Here is a 15,796-nt window from a genome sequence, read left to right on the forward strand (position 1 = left end):
TGAGCAGCTGAGTGTTTTTGGTCTTAGAGGTCAGCCACTGTTTTCTCCAATTATTGCTACTAATATAATGAGTCCAAGAGGACTCAGTTTATTTATTTACTTTATCTCTGTTTATTTATTTTTTTGGTCACACCGTGTAGCTTGTGGGAGCTTAGTTCCCGGAACAGGGATCGAACCCAAGCCCTCAGCAGTCAAAATGCTGAGTCCTAACCACTGGACCTCCAGGGAATTCCCATCTCTGTTTATTCTTGAATCATGGTGACCCTGGGTGTCTTCCAGAACCATGTTCTCTGTGCACCCAGATACCCAGAAATGATCATGCTAAAATAATGAGGATAATAAAATTAATGAGGATAATAAATCCCTCCCATGCATTGAGTGAGCTTCCCTCATAGCTCAGTCAGTAAAGAATCTGGCTGCAATGCAGGAGACCTGGGTTTGATTCCTGGGTTGGGAAGATCCCCGGGAGAAGGAAATGGAAAACCACTGCAGTATTCTTGCATGGAAAATCCCATGGACAGAGGAGCCTGGCGGGCTACAGTCCATGGGGTCACAAGAGTCGGAGGTGACTTAGCGATTAAACCAGCATACAGGGAGTGGTTCCAGTCATTGTTTCGCTTGCGTTATTGTTCTTAATCTCAGGGGATAAAATTATGAGCCTGTCTTTTCACAAAAGGAGAGAGAGGTTCAGAAATGTGACTTCCCCCATTATAAAAGGAAATTAGTTTTTCTCAGGAAACTCCTCGCTGGCTATATTTGTTATGGTGGCGGGGGAGGTGAAAACAAAGTCCTTCTTTGTTTTTACATACTTGGGGGAACATGTTAACACTAATGGTTACCATATGCTGAGTGCATGCTCTGTGAAAATTATTTCAGCAGCTTCACTCAGATTAGCTTGCTAGTGTGCCCATTAACCTTAAGAAGTCGCTACTATTGTCTGTCTCCACTCTAAGCGGGGAGAAACCCGAGCCATCACAGAAACAAATAGCTGGATCTGAACCCAGGGAGAGTTGCATGAGAATCTGTGTGTGTGTGTGTGTGTGTGTGTGTGTATAACGTCATTCCCACTTCACTTTTCAAAAGTAGAAACAAGTAGATTTATTTAACTAAAAATAGATTTATTTATCTGTGTGGCTGGGTCAAGTCTTAGCTGCTGCACACTTGGGATCTTCACTATGTCCTGCGGGATCTTTCTTTGGGGAGCAGGGACTCTCTAGTGGCAGCTCCAGGGCTTTACAGCACCCGGGTTTAGCTGCCCCACAGCACGTGGGATCTTAGTTCCCTGACCACGAATCAAACCGGAGTCCCCTGCATTGCAAGGTGGATTCTTTTTTTTTTTTTTAATATTGGTTTTTTTGTTTTCATTTTTAAAATCGTTTATTTATTTATATTTATTTTTGGCTGCGCTGGGTCTTCATTGCTTTCTGCGGGCTTTCTCTAGTTGCGGCCAGCGGAGGCGACTCTGCAGTTGAGAGGCGCGGGTTTCTCTTTGCGGCGTCTTGTCTTGTAGCGGAGCACCGGGGTTTCGGTCTGCAGGCTTCAGTAGTCTTGGCGCATGGGCTTAGCTGCTCCGTGGCACGTGGGATCTTCGCGGACCAGGGATCGAGCCCGTGTCCCCCGCGCTGGTAGGTGGATTCCTATCCACTTGTCACCAGGGAAATCTTCCAGGCGGGTTCTTAACCAGTGGACCATCAGGGAGGTCTTTCCGACTTGATTTTTGAATAGGCATTGCTTCCACGTGGCACAGAAACAAAGTATGTTTATTAAAAACGTACAGAGTGATAAACCTCCGTCTTGACCTTGCCGGCCTTTGATCCTGTCCTCACCCCTCTTCCAAGCATAACGACTAGAGTGTCTTTCATGGGTTTCACTGCACATGAACCATTAAACGCAGAGATGTCTTCTCATTCTTGCCTTGGTTTTAGCCACCAGGCTGGGCTTCTTGAAAAGTGAGTTGTCTCCTGGTGTTCAAAACATCTAGTGAAATGAACCATTTAGACGCTGAGAAAACAAACTGAATTTGAGAAAGTCTAACTCTTGGGCCTACAGAAATGAACTGGGTCTTTGCTACATCTCCAGGGGAGATGATGAGTGTAAATAAAGAATAGCTCCTTATCTCATGTGACTGCTATCAAAGTGCATTATAAACAAAAGTTTTTGGAAATGGCAGTACACAGTTTATGAGAATAAACTGTGAATTATAACAGATCTGCCCTTGTTTCTACTGTATCTTTAAGGCTGGTCTAAGAGTCACAGGCAGCTAACAATAAGGGTACATGAGAAAAAAAAATAAACAACATTTGGTGAATAAGCATCAAAAAAACTTATAATGCTGAGTTAGTTTCAAGGTTTGTGCAACACTGTTTAGATAGTTACGTAAGTTATAAAACAATGGCTGGTGTGAAAATTACAGATGATTCATAATTATATCTATGAACATAAAGCTCTCTACTGGGAAGGCTTCCAGTCTGGGAGAACTCAGTGGGAGGCATTCCTCCACCCACGCCCAAGGGAGCTTGCCACTCATTCTGTGGCGACTGTTGTTGTTCAGTCGCTCAGTCCTGTCCGACTCTTTGTGACCCCATGAACTGCAACACTCCAGGCTCCTCTGTCCTCCATTGTCTCCCAGAGCTTGCTCAATTTCATGTCTGTCGAGTTGGTGAGGCTATCCAACCATCTCATCCTCTGTCCTCCCCTTCTCCTCCTGCCTTCAATCTTTCCCAGCATCAGGGTCTTTTCCAATCAGTTGGCTCTTCGGATCAGGTGGCCAAAGTACTGAAGCTTCAGCATCAGCATCAGTCCTTCCGATGAATATTCAGGACTGATTTCCTTTAGGATGGACCGGTTCGATCTCCTGGCAGTCCGAGGGACCCTCAAGAGTCTTCTCTGGCACCATAGTTCAAAAGCATCAATTCTTCAGTGTTCAGCCTTCTTTCTGGCCCAACTCTCCCATCTGTACATGACTAGTGGAAGAAACCATAGCTTTGACTATACAGACTTTTGCTGGCAAAATGATGTCTCTGCTTTTTAATACGCTGTCTAGTTAATCATAGCTTTCCTTCCAAGGAGCAAGCATCTTTTCATTTCATGGCTGCAGTCACCGTCCTGTGGGTGGAAAGAGAACACTGGAGACAGAACAAATCAGAGTGAAAAGTGCACACAGAGAGATCCAGAACAGTGATCACAACACACGTTCAGCGCAGAAGCATCTACATTGTTGGCTGCAGTATGTGGGAGCGTTAGTTAGGTCTACAGCTCTGAAGTCATGTGGACTCATGAGTTGCAGCAAGTGGGATCTAGTTCCCTGATCAGGGATCGAACTTGCACCCCCTGCATTGGGAGCATGGAGTCTTGGCCACTGGACCACCTGGGAAGTCCCCACGTTTTCAGTTGCAAGATGAAAAAGTTCTGGAGATCGGTCATACGACAATGTGAATGTACTTTTAGCACTACCGAAATGCACGCTTAAAAGTGCGCAAGATGGTACGTAATTTCACATTATGTATTTTTACCACAAAATATCAAAAAAGACCTCCTGATGCTGGAGTTGGTTACAAAGTTTGTGACACAGCATTTAGTGAGGTAACACGAGTTATGCAACAATGACTAAGAGTGAAAATTAGAGATGACTCTCTCGTTATCAGTGCAGGTAAATGATACAGCCCCAAAGCTTCCCTGGCATATTTCTTAAGGTACATTGTTTTTAAAAGCTATAAAAGCTCTGGGCAAATGCCTCACTGTGAAGATGAACAGTTTCACTCTTCTTTGTCTGATGCCCTGCAGGGGTGTTTTGGTAGAGTCAGTTCTTGACAGCTTTTCTTGAGTGTGTTAGTCATTCAATCGTGTCTGACTTTCCACGACCCCATGGACTGTAGCCCTCCAGGCTCCTCTGTCCATGGGAGTCTCCAGGCAAGAATACTGGAGTGGGTGGCCATTCCCTTCTCCAGGGAATCTTCCTGACCCAGGGATGGAACCTGCATCTCTTAAGCCTCCTACATTGGCAGGAGTGCCAATCACTATCAGCATTACCCCTAGTGCCACTCAATGCCTCGACAGCATTTTCATAGGAAAATGCCCACGTCGGCTTTCTCTGGATGGTTGAATCACTATGTGGTTTTATTTTCTTCATTCACATGCCTCCATGTACTGAGTTCCTCCATGTTCCACGTGTTCCTTACACATGTTCCTCTGTGTAACTAAATAGTTGATGAGAGAATTTTTAAATAGAAGAGTTCCCGATCATAAATATAGGAGGGTGATAAAGTTATAAAATCACCATTTTGAAACCCATAACGAAACAGTGCCTCTGGGCTATGGTCACGGTTGACTGCTAAAGCCAGTAGGTGGAAAGCAGATGGGAACTTATATGGGTCAGGCTGACGACACTGGAATCCTAACATCACAAAGAGAGACAACTCGACAGCAAGTATCTCTTGATTTGTTGTGACATTAAAGACACGGCCGCAGCTTTGAAATATTTTGCTCCCAGCTTGGACCTGAAGGAGATTGTGCTTTTTGCTCCAACTACCAGAAGATGGAGAAACATGTTAAACAGGCCCACAGGAAGCCAATCAGGAGAATCTGTGATGTGCAAACTTCCAGGATGAACAACCTGTTTTCCTCAACAATAAACACATTGTTCAAGATTGGGAAAGGAGTATGTCAAGGCTGTATATTGTCACCCTGTTTATTTAACTTCTATGCAGAGTACCTCATGTGAAATGCCTGACTGGATGAATCACACGCTGGAATCAAGATTGCCGGGAGAAATATCAACAACTTCAGACATGCAGGTGATACTATTCTAATGGCAGAAAGGGAAGAATGAAAGAGCCTCTTGATGGAGATGAAAGAGGACAGTGAAAAAGCTGGCTTAAAACTCAACATTCCAAAAACTAAGAGAAAAGTGGAAACAGTGACAGATTTTATTTTCTTGAGCTCCAGAATCACTGAGGATGGAGAATGCAGCCATGAAACTAAATGTGGGGCCCCAAGTGGAGAAACCTCTATGGGCATAAGAGTAACATGCTAAGCTTGGGCTTAAAGAAAACACACGCATTGCGGTTAGAAGCTAAGATGGCGCCTGCAGAAAGGTGTGAAGGCGTGGTCTATATTGTTTGTCAAAATTTTTGATTGGCCCTCTTGATTTCCGTGCTCGTGGACAACGCGTGATCACCATAGACCCCTGTCATGATGTAAGCGCATGGTAAGCTGACCTTTAACTTGATTGGTAGAACCTAGGAAAGTCCCTCGAAAAAACCCACCTGCTTGCCTTTATAAACCAAGAGCTTACGACAATAAAGCAGAACTGCTCAGACAGAACCACTGTCGCGTCTGATTGTCTCTCGCTGGCCGGGGGGCTGGGTTGGCGGACAGCAGGCTCACCTCTCCTCGGGACCCCTCGGCCTTGCTGAGGGAAGTTCCACGGCCTCTCTCTTTTTGCGGTGTGCCCCCCGCAACTAAAAGAAGCTAACTCCTTGGAAGAAAAACTATGACAAACCTAGACAGCATATTAAAAAGTAGACATATCACTTTGCTGACAAAGGTGCGTATAGTCAAGCTATGTTTTTTCCAGTAGTCATGTATGGATGTGAGAGTTAGACCCTAAAGAAGACTGAGAGGCAAAGAATTGATGCTTTTAAATTGTGGTGCTGGAGAAGACTCTTGAGAGTCCTTTGAACTGCAAGGAAATCAAACCAGTTTATCTGAAAGAAAATCAACCTTGAATATTCATTGGAAGGATTGATGCTGAAGCTCCAATACTTTGGCCACCTGATGTGAAAAGCCGATTCACTGAGAAAGACCCTGATGCTGGGAAAGATTGAAGGCAGGAGGAGAAGGGGATGACACAGGTTGAGATGGTTGGATGGCATCACTGACTTGAGGGACACGAGTCTGAGCAAACTCCGGGAGACAGTGAAGGATGGGAAAGCCTGGCGTGCTGTGGTCCGTGGGGCTGCAGAGAGCGGGACACTACTTAGTGACTGAACAACAACAGTAAAACCTTTGTCAGTATGTAGAACACTTTTATCACTTCATGCCAGTGCCCCACCAATCCCCACCCCCACCCAACCGGCAAGCAGTATTCTGATTTCTTTCCACTATAGGTTAGTTTTGCTTGCTCTTCATGTAAATGGAGATATAAATACATCCTTTTCGTGTAAGGCGCTTTCATCTTGAGATTCACTCAGTGAATTTGTCCCTTTCAGTGGCATATCCCATTGCTGGACTCCACCACAGTTTCGTTTATACGTTTTGCCATTGATGGATGCCTGGGCTGCTTCCAGTCCTCTCCAAATAAAGCCGCTATGAACAACTGTCTGATGGTTTTCGGTTGCATTTCTCTCATGATTAAAGATGTTGCGATCTTTTCCCTTGCTTTTTGCCCATTTGCCTCTCTTCTGTTATAAGTTCAATTCAGTAGCTCAGTCATGTCCGACTCTTTGCGACCCCATGGACTACAGCAGGCCAGGCTTCCCTGTCCAGCACCAACTCCCCAAGCTTGCTCGAACTTTCTGTTGTAAAGTAGACCTATCTGATTTTTTTTTTCCTCTCAAAGAGAGGAATCTTGGACCTCCTTGGTGGTCCAGTGGTTAAGAATCCGCCTGCCAACACAGGGGGCGCTGTTTAGATCGCTGGTCCTGGAAGATCTCACCTGCTGCAGGGCACCTAAGCCTGCATGACACAACAATTGAGCCCGAGGGATGCAGATACTGAAGCCTGTGTGCCTAGAGCCAGTGCTCTGCAAACAAGAGAAGTCACGGCCACGGGAAGCCCCCGCACCTGGCAAGAGGAAGCCTGTGCGCAGCCTAAATAACTAAATAAAATTTTAAAAGAAAGGTTCTTGATACATTTTCTAATGCCCTTATTTAACTTCCCTGGTGGCTCAGATGGTAAAGAATCCGCCTGCAGTGCAGGAGACCTGGGTTTGATCCTGGGGTCAGGAACATCCCCTGGAGAAGAAAATGGCAACCGGCTCCAGTATTCTTGCCTGGAGAATCCCACGGACAGAGGAGCCTGGTGGGCTACAGCCCATGGGGTCACAAAGAATCAGACACGACTGAGCGACTAACACTTAATCTAACTTACACAGATGATCAACCTTCCCGTGTATATTCTTTTTCCGGGACTGCAATAATAAGGTGTCACAAGCTGGGTGTCTGAAAAAACCAGAAATTCATTCTCTTACAGTTCTGAAGGCCAGAAGTCCAAAGTCAAGGTGTCTGCAGGGCTGAGCTCCCTCGGAAACTCGGGGTGGAATCTTTCCTTGCCTCTTCCAGCTTCTGCTGGCTGCCAGCAGTGTTTGGCCTGCGGCTGCGCCCCTCCATCTCTGCCTCTGTCTTCACGTGGCGTTCTCCCCCGTGAGTCTGTCTTCACATCGTCTTTCCTCTTCTCATAAAGACACCGGCTTTATTGGATTCAGGTCCACCCTACTTCGGTATGAACTCAACTAATTACATCTGCAGTGACCCTATTTCCAAATATAGTCACATTCTGAAGTACTGGGGATTAGGACCTCGACATATCTTTCGGGGGAACACCACTTAACCCATAATATTATCGATACAGTGATCTGCACCCTCCCCCTCAATTATGTCTAGGCACTCGCTGTCTTCGAAATTGGGCTACATTCTCAAAGTGGTGGCATATTTTTCTCTGCACCAACTCTGGGGCAGACGCTGGGCAGGAAGTGGCATTGTCATCTCGGTGTTACCCGTAAGGAGTTTGATTCCATCCACCGCTCAGACGGGTCGAGGAACTTGCTCAAAGTTAGCGGAGGAATTGGTGCTCAGAATCCTTAAGCCTCCAAAAAAGTCTGGCCACCTTCACGGCTCCCCGTAGACGTTTCCTCAAGGGGCCTCGAGGTGGCGCCGTAGAGCAAACGGTGGATTCTAACACCCCGGCTTTTAACACGCCTTCTTCCTGGGCGCACCTCAGACCTGAACATGAATCACCGGGGGATCTTGCAACTCTTGATTCAGTTGGTCCGAGAGGGGGCCAGGCACTGAGGATGCCGATAGGCGAGGGCTGAAGGATTGATGCCTGTCCTCGAAACTGTACAGGGCAGCTTAGGGAACCCAGTAGTGTTAATAATCGTTACGGAAACAACTCTTTTCATACTGCCCTTCAGTGCCCAGCTCTCTGCGCTTACCTTTAAGGGTACATTCTCTCCTTCAATGCTCACGGTAGCTCTGTGAGATCGTCCCACGGGAACGAAACAGGAAGCGGATGACGGTCTGCGCATCCGTACAGACCCGACCCAGGGCGAGACTCAGCGCAGGGGCCGAGGGAGACGAGATGGGGGCTCTGGAGGCTGGTGGCAAGGGCACAGCGCTTGGGGGTGGGGGTGGGCGGAGAGACTTAGGCATCTGGAAGCGCAGGGAAAACTAGATCAGGGTCAGCCAAGGAAATCTGGGGTCCAGGATTGCCCCTCTCCCAACTAAAGCCCGCTGCAGGAATCCTTTCTACTTTACTGTCTCTTCGTGAGCCTCTCTTTCCTCCTTCTAACCATCCTCTGCCTATCGATCTAGTATCTATCTTACCGAGTCTCTCTCTCCGTCCCCCTCAGTCCTTCTCTGTAGCTTCTGTTTTAGTCTTTCTCTGAGGTTTCCCAAAGGGCTGGCTCCTTCTTCCCCACTCTTTAAATTCGTGTCTGATTTTAAATCACTTCTAACCTCTTTTATCTTTCTTCCCGCCCCCCCCCCACGTTTTTAAAAAGATTTCTCTCTCTCTCTTTTTTGATATGGACCATTTTGTTATTCAGTCTCTCCGTCGCGTCCGACTCTGGGACCCCGTGGACGGCAGCAGGCCAGGCTTCCCTGTCCTTCACCATCTCCAGGGGCTTCCTCAAACTCATGTCCATTGAGTCGGTGGTGCCATCCAACTATCTCATCCTCTTTAAAAGCCTTTATTGACTTTGTTACACTATTGCTGTTGTTTCATGTTTTAGATTTTTTGGCCCTGAGGCATGTGGGATCTTAAGCTCCCTGACCAGGGATGGAACCCACACCCCTGCATTGGAAGGTGAAGTCTTAGCCACTGGACCACCAGGGAAGTCCCAGCCTCTCTTTCTTTAAAGATCTCAGTCTCTCCCGCCTCCTCTCTTTCTCCCCTCATCCCTCCGCACCCCTCCCATCGTCACTCATCGTCATCCCTTGTTTGGCTCTATGTCCCTCTGTTTGCTTTTGTTGGCCCAAGTGCGTTGTAGTTTCGGGCACAAGCTCAGGACTCCCACTCGTTGGGTCACATCCTAGCTCTGCCACGTACCCGCTGCAGAAATGGAGCCAGATTTACCCAATCTCATTGCCCCTCGGCCTCCTGATTTGTTGAGAGCCTCCCTCCAGAGAGGCTGCAGTCAGAACCGGAGAGACGAGGCTCGCAACGCATGTGGCGAGGTGTCTGGCACTCAGTAAATGGGAGGTGTCATCATCAGCGTCGTTATTATTATTACTAATACAAGGTAACCCACTGCCAGCCTCTCTGGGGCCAACAATTAGGTGCTTATCTGGTGTGTGGAATGCATGAGGAAGATCCTCCCACCACCAAAATTGGGGCCACTCCCTGACCTCAGTTTCTAGCCTGGATCAGGCACCCCCAAGAGCGAGGGCACCGGGCGGAGGACACACCAGCTTTCTGTCGACACACCTGATGACACCTTTCGCCCTTCGTCTCGGCTTCTCTGACGTCCCGAGCCAACCCCGTGCCTTTGGTGTGTGTGCTGGGAGGCATCAAGCAAGGAGCCGCCATGTCAGGTTAGGTTCAGAGACTCATGTAACGAGTGAGGGATACAGAGTGGTATCAGAAGGTGGCCACGGTGAACAGAGACAGCACACACAGCTTCCACAGTCTTGCAGAAGAGGTTCAGCGCCTCGCTGTGCAAAATGTGGCTTGATCATTCGAAGAGTTCACTTATTTCTTTCTTTTACTGCCTTTAGACCTTAGGTCAGAGGTTGAATATCATACACACGATTATTAACATTATCATCGCCGGTTTGCACGGAATCCCTCTTTTATCTGTCTCCTCTCCCTCCCGCCTTCCATCCTTCTTTCTCTGTCTTCTCTCCTTCCCTCTCTTCCTTCCTTCCTCCTTCCTGCCCTCCTCCTTCAGCCTCATAAACTATGTCACGTAGCTCTTGTATGTATTTTAAACTGATGTCACTGGCGTTGGATAACACATCTCCCTCTCGTCCCAGTCACTTTTCAAACAAGCGCTGTATTTCTAAGACCCGACCATGCTTTTTGTGTTCCTGCATCTGGCTCATTGCAGGAACTCCACGGAGGGTGTCCCCACGTTCACCCAAGAGTCTCCCTGGAAACAGACACTCCATGGCTGCCAACTCCAACCACAAAGAACACTGCGGGGCACATCCTCGTACGTGTCCCCTTATGGGTGTGTAAGAATTTCTTTGGGATGGATAGCCACGATAGAAATGGCTGAATCATGGGGTGTGGGTATACTTAATTTGATGAAATAGTGCCAGAATCCTTCTTCAGAGAATTGAAACCACCACACACGTACCCAAGCAGCGCCTGAATATTCTAATGTCTATACATCCCTAGCAATACTTCACACTACTATCCTCCTTATTTTCTCCACCCTCACGGGTGGAAAGTAGTATTTTGTTGTTTCAGTTTACATTTCTGTGATACCTAATCAGTTTGAACATCCCCTCATTTGCATAGCTTTTTTGCAGATCGCCTATTCGAATCCTTTACCTATTTTCCCCTAAGGGTGTCCATCTTATTGCTTATCAATTCACAGGTTGTTCTGGTTGTTGTTCAGTCGACAAGTCAAGTTGTGTCCAGCTCTTTGCAACCTCATGGACTGTACCATGCCAGGCTTCTCTGTCCCTCACTGTCTTCCCAACTTTCCTCAAACTCACATCCATTGATTCAATGACGCCATCCAACCATCTCATCCTCTGTCACCCCCTTCTCCTCCCGTCTTCAGTCTTTCCCAGCATCAGGGTCTTTTCCAATGAGTCGGCTCTTCACATCATGTGGCCAGAGTATTGGAGCTTCAGCTTCAGCGTCAGTCCTTCCAATGAATATTCAGGACTGATTTCCTTTAGGATGGACTGGTTGGATCTTCTGGCAATCCAAGGGATGCTCAAGAGTCTTCCCCAGCACCACAATTTGAAAGCATCCTTTCTTCAGTGCTCAGCCTATTATAGGCGTTGGTCTCTTTTCCATCTTTTCCCCTGGTTCATGTTTGATTTTACACATAATTTCTCCCATTCTGACAAATGCCCATCAAAGGTCTGTTTTACCCTCATTTAAACCCACATTTTTAATTTTATCATAATCAGCCTAACTGATGTTTTGTTCTAATATCTTTGCTTTTAAAGTCTCAAGAAGTCATTCCTTGTCCCAGAGATTCAAAGATATTCTCCTTGATTTTTTTCTACTGACTTTATAATGATATCTCTTCCATATTGGTCTCTAATACTTCTAGACTTCACTTTCTTGTGTGGTGTCAGATAGAAATCTGGGTTTATTTTCCTGCTCATAGTGAGCCAGTTTTCTTAATACCATTAATTAAGTGTACCGTATTTCCCCTATTAATAAACAGGGTTAAATAAAACTATTAGATTCCCTACTAAAATTTCCCCTATTAATTTGAGTTGCTGCTTTACCGTATTTTATATAGAGTACATAATATTGCATCGAGTTCCCACGAGTTCTTTCTAAGCTCCTTCTCTGTGTCACTGGCCCATTTATCTGTTCTTTCACTACTGCCTCACTTCGAAAAATACATTCTTTTTGTTTTTTACTATGTCTAGTAGGGCAAGAAGCTTATTTCTTGCACCACCATAACCCTTATCCTCACGGCTTACATCACCGTGCAGGAAACACATTGATCCTCTCCACCCTTCATGGGAACTATTTACTGACACTTGCCCCATCCTGGCCTCCCTGTGGGAAAAGACACATCCTCACTCAGGAAGAGAAAGTCGAACCTGCCAAGGAAAATCTGCGCAATGTCTTTGCTCAGCTTTTAGTTCCTGGAAACTTTTTCCCACACCATCTCCTCCCTATCAGCATACTAAAAACCAACTCCAGTAGCTCAAACACTTGAGTTTTTTTTTTTTTAATATATTTATTTACTTGTCTCATTTTTGGCTGCACTGGGTCTTCGTTGCTGCTCGTGGGGTTTCTCTAGGTGCGGCAAGCGGTGGTTACTGTGTAGCTGCGGCGCAGAGGCTTCTCACGGCGGTGCCTTCTCCTTGCGGAGCACGGGGCTCTAGGCAGGCAGGCTCAGTAGTTGCGGTGCTCCGGCTCAGTTGCCCCGCAGCACGTGGGATCTTCCCAGACCAGCGATCAAACCGGGGGCCCTTGCATTCCAAGGCGGATTGTTAACCACTGGACCCTCAGGGAAGCCCCGACACTTCAGGTTTTATTCTGTTTCAAGCCCAGATGTTGGAAGTCCATGGCTGAAGCAGATACTTAAGCGGGTCACCAAGAATGCAGGATTCCTCTTGCTTCTTGCGACCCAATCTTTATCCTGTGATTTTTATCCTCAGAGTGGCGGGTCTGCCTCCGGGCACCTACATGCCAGGTGGGAAGAGGGGGAAAGTCCAAACATGATACTCTCTCTTTTATCAGCAAAACAAAAACTTCCCGGGAAAATCCAGTTGCTAGTTTTCAGCTTCTGTCTTACTGCTTAAAATTGGGTCACGTGGCCACCCAGAGGTAGGATGAACGTCCTTACTTGGGTCACGTGCCATGCCGTGGCAACACAGGGTCTCAGGTGGTGATGCGGTACAGAGAGTGACGCCCACCTCTTCGCCTTCTGTCTTCTGGCCCACACACTTCCCCTCTGATCTCCTGCTGACTCGAGTCTAAATCCATCCAGGACGTCTCCGGGTTCTACCATCAGCAGAAAGAAGAATGCGGATGGGGTGGGTGGAGAATCAAAGCACACAGCTTCTCCTAAACTCTTTTTACCATCTTTTTTTTTTTCAATTTTGGGGGCATAATATTTATTTATTTGGCTGCACCGGGTCTTAGTTGCGGCATGTGGATTTATTTCCCTGACCAGGGATGTGGGGAGGGCCGAGTCTTAGCCACTGGACCAACAGGCAAGTCCAACAGATGTTACATCAGGAAAAAGGTAAGCTGTTTAAAACTGCTGAAGAACCTAGAAACTACTCCAATACTTATCCAAAGTAAAAACGAGTAAGTTGAAGCATGTTTACACAATAACCTACAGGGCAACGGTGAGAAGGAAACGTTCACATCTGTAGACAAAAATCTGGGTGAACTGAGAGCAAATACAATATTGAAGTCTGGATTCTGAAGACCAAAACTCCTGTCCCCAGATGTGTCTGTTTCCTCGACCGCCACACCCTGAAGCCTTCTCAGGGGCACTACCCCATGGGTTGCTGCTGAAGGTTGGGTGATGCATTGCTTGGCCCGTACTAGTTGGCCCCACCTCCTTAACCATAGCTGATTGGATCCAGAGTCAGTACCTGACCCACGAGCAGCCAATCAGATTTTTTCCTCTCTGTTGACTGAACTAAGACAACCCAATCACTGGAGCCAGCTGTCCCAGAAGTGATGAGAAAACAGAAGAGGCCCCTTGCAGAGAATGAGAAGAGACCATGAGAGCAAGATGCGTGGCGAAAGAGTGAGCCGTCCTAGAGCTCACTATCCGTCCCATCGTTTTCCAACTGCAAGTCATGGACATTCTGTTGATAACGCACCTCCCTTTTTAACTTTGGCCAATAAGTTTTGTTTTCCACCAATATCTGGAATGAACTGCTTAGCATTGTCACCAGCCGGCTTTAAAATCTCTGGTGGCTTCCCGACCTTTTAGGGAAACAAACAAACCAGCTTCCAGGTATATTGGTCTTCTTTGCGTTCTCAGAAATACCCATCCTATCACCATCTTGCAGCCCGTGCACTTATCCTTTTATCTGGAATTCCAGATCCCAGACACTCACGGGGCTGGTCACTTTTCATCTCGCATGCTGTTGTTAAGTCGCTGAGTCGTGTCTGACTCTTTGGGACCCCATGGACTGTAGCCCACCAGCCTCTTTGGTCCATGGGATTTTCCAGATGAGAATACTGGAGTGGGCTGCCATTTCCTTCTCAGGGGATCTTCCCAACACAGGGATAGAACCTGCTTCTCCTGTGTTAGCAGACGGGTTCTTTACCATTGAGCCACCAGAAAAACACTTCATCTTGCAGGTCTCAGCTCAAATGCCTCCTCCTCTGAGAGGCCCTTTACATTAGTTTCTTGTTGCTGATGTAACAAATGATCACAAACTTAGTAGCATACAACAGAAATTACTGTCTTACGGTTCTGGAGGTCAGATGTTCACAGTGTTGTCTCACTGGGCTAAAATCAAGGCACTGGCAGACAGGACTGAATTCCTTTTGGGAGCTCTCAGGGAGAATCCGTTTCTGAGCCTTTTTCATTATCAGCATTCCTAGGCTCATGGCCCCTTCCTTCATCTTCAAAGCCATCAGCAGCCATGAAATTAAAAAACGCTTACTTCTTGGAAGGAAGGTTATGACCAACCTAGACATCATATTAAAAAGCAGAGACATTACTTTGCCAACAAAAGTCTGTCTAGTCAAGGCTATGGTTTTTCCAGTAGTCATGTATGGATGTGAGAGTTGGACTATAGAGAAAGCTGAGTGCCGAAGAACTGATGCTTTTGAATTGTGGTGTTGGAGAAGACTCTTGAGAGTCTCTTGGACTGCAAGGAGATCCAATCAGTCCATCCTAAAAGAAATCAGTCTTGGGTGTTCATTGCAAGGACTGATGTTGAAGCTGAAGCTCCAATACTTTGGCCACCTGATGTGAAGAGCTGACTCATTTGAAAAGACCCTGATGCTGGGAAAAATTGAGGGCAGAAAGAGAAGGGGACGACAGAGGAGGAGATGGTTGGATGGCATCACTGACTCGATGAACATGGGTTTGGGTGAACTCCGAGAGTTGGTGATGGACAGGGAGGCCTTGTGTGCTGAGGTTCGTGGGGTTGCAAAGAGTCGGACACGACTGAGTGACTGAACTGAACTGATTCCTAGGCTCACGGCTCCTTCCTTCATCTTCAAAACCATCAGCATAGCATCGTCCAGTCTCTCTCTCATTTTGACTCCCTACCCTGCTTCCTTCTTATAAGGGCCCTTTGGATTGTATTGGCCTCACCCTCTCAAAATCCTTGGAAAAGGCAATGGCACCCCACTCCAGTACTCTTGCCTGGAAAATCCTATGGATGGAGGAGCCTGGTAGGCTGCAGTCCATGGGGTCACTAAGAGTTGGACACGACTGAGCGACTTCACTTTCACTTTTCACTTTCGTGCAGTGGAGAAGGAAATGGCAACCCACTCCAGTGTTCTTGCCTGGAGAATCCCAGGGATGGGGGAGCCTGATGGGCTGCTGTCTATGGGGTCTCACAGTCGGACACGACTGAAGTGACTTAGCAGCAACAGCAGCAACATCCTTTGCCATGTAAAGTCATGAAGCTCCCCTGGTGGCTCAGACAGTAAAGAACCTGCCCGCAATGCTGGAGACCTGGGTTCGATTCCTGGGTCGTGAAGAACCCCCGAAGAAGGAAATGGCAACACACTCCAGTATCCTTGCCTGGAGAATCTCATGGACAGAGGAGCCTGGTGTGCTTCATGCAGTCCATGGGTCGCAAAGAGTCGGACACGACTGAGCAAATTAACACACTCATGAAGTCACATATTCACAGATTCCAAGAATTAGGATGTGGACACATTGGGACAAGGGTGGGGGTGGCTACTGCTCCCCCACACCCTTCCGACCATCCGGTATAAATAT

The sequence above is a fragment of the Ovis canadensis genome, chromosome 14 (genome assembly GCF_042477335.2).
Source record: "Ovis canadensis isolate MfBH-ARS-UI-01 breed Bighorn chromosome 14, ARS-UI_OviCan_v2, whole genome shotgun sequence".
NCBI lineage: Eukaryota > Metazoa > Chordata > Mammalia > Artiodactyla > Bovidae > Ovis > Ovis canadensis.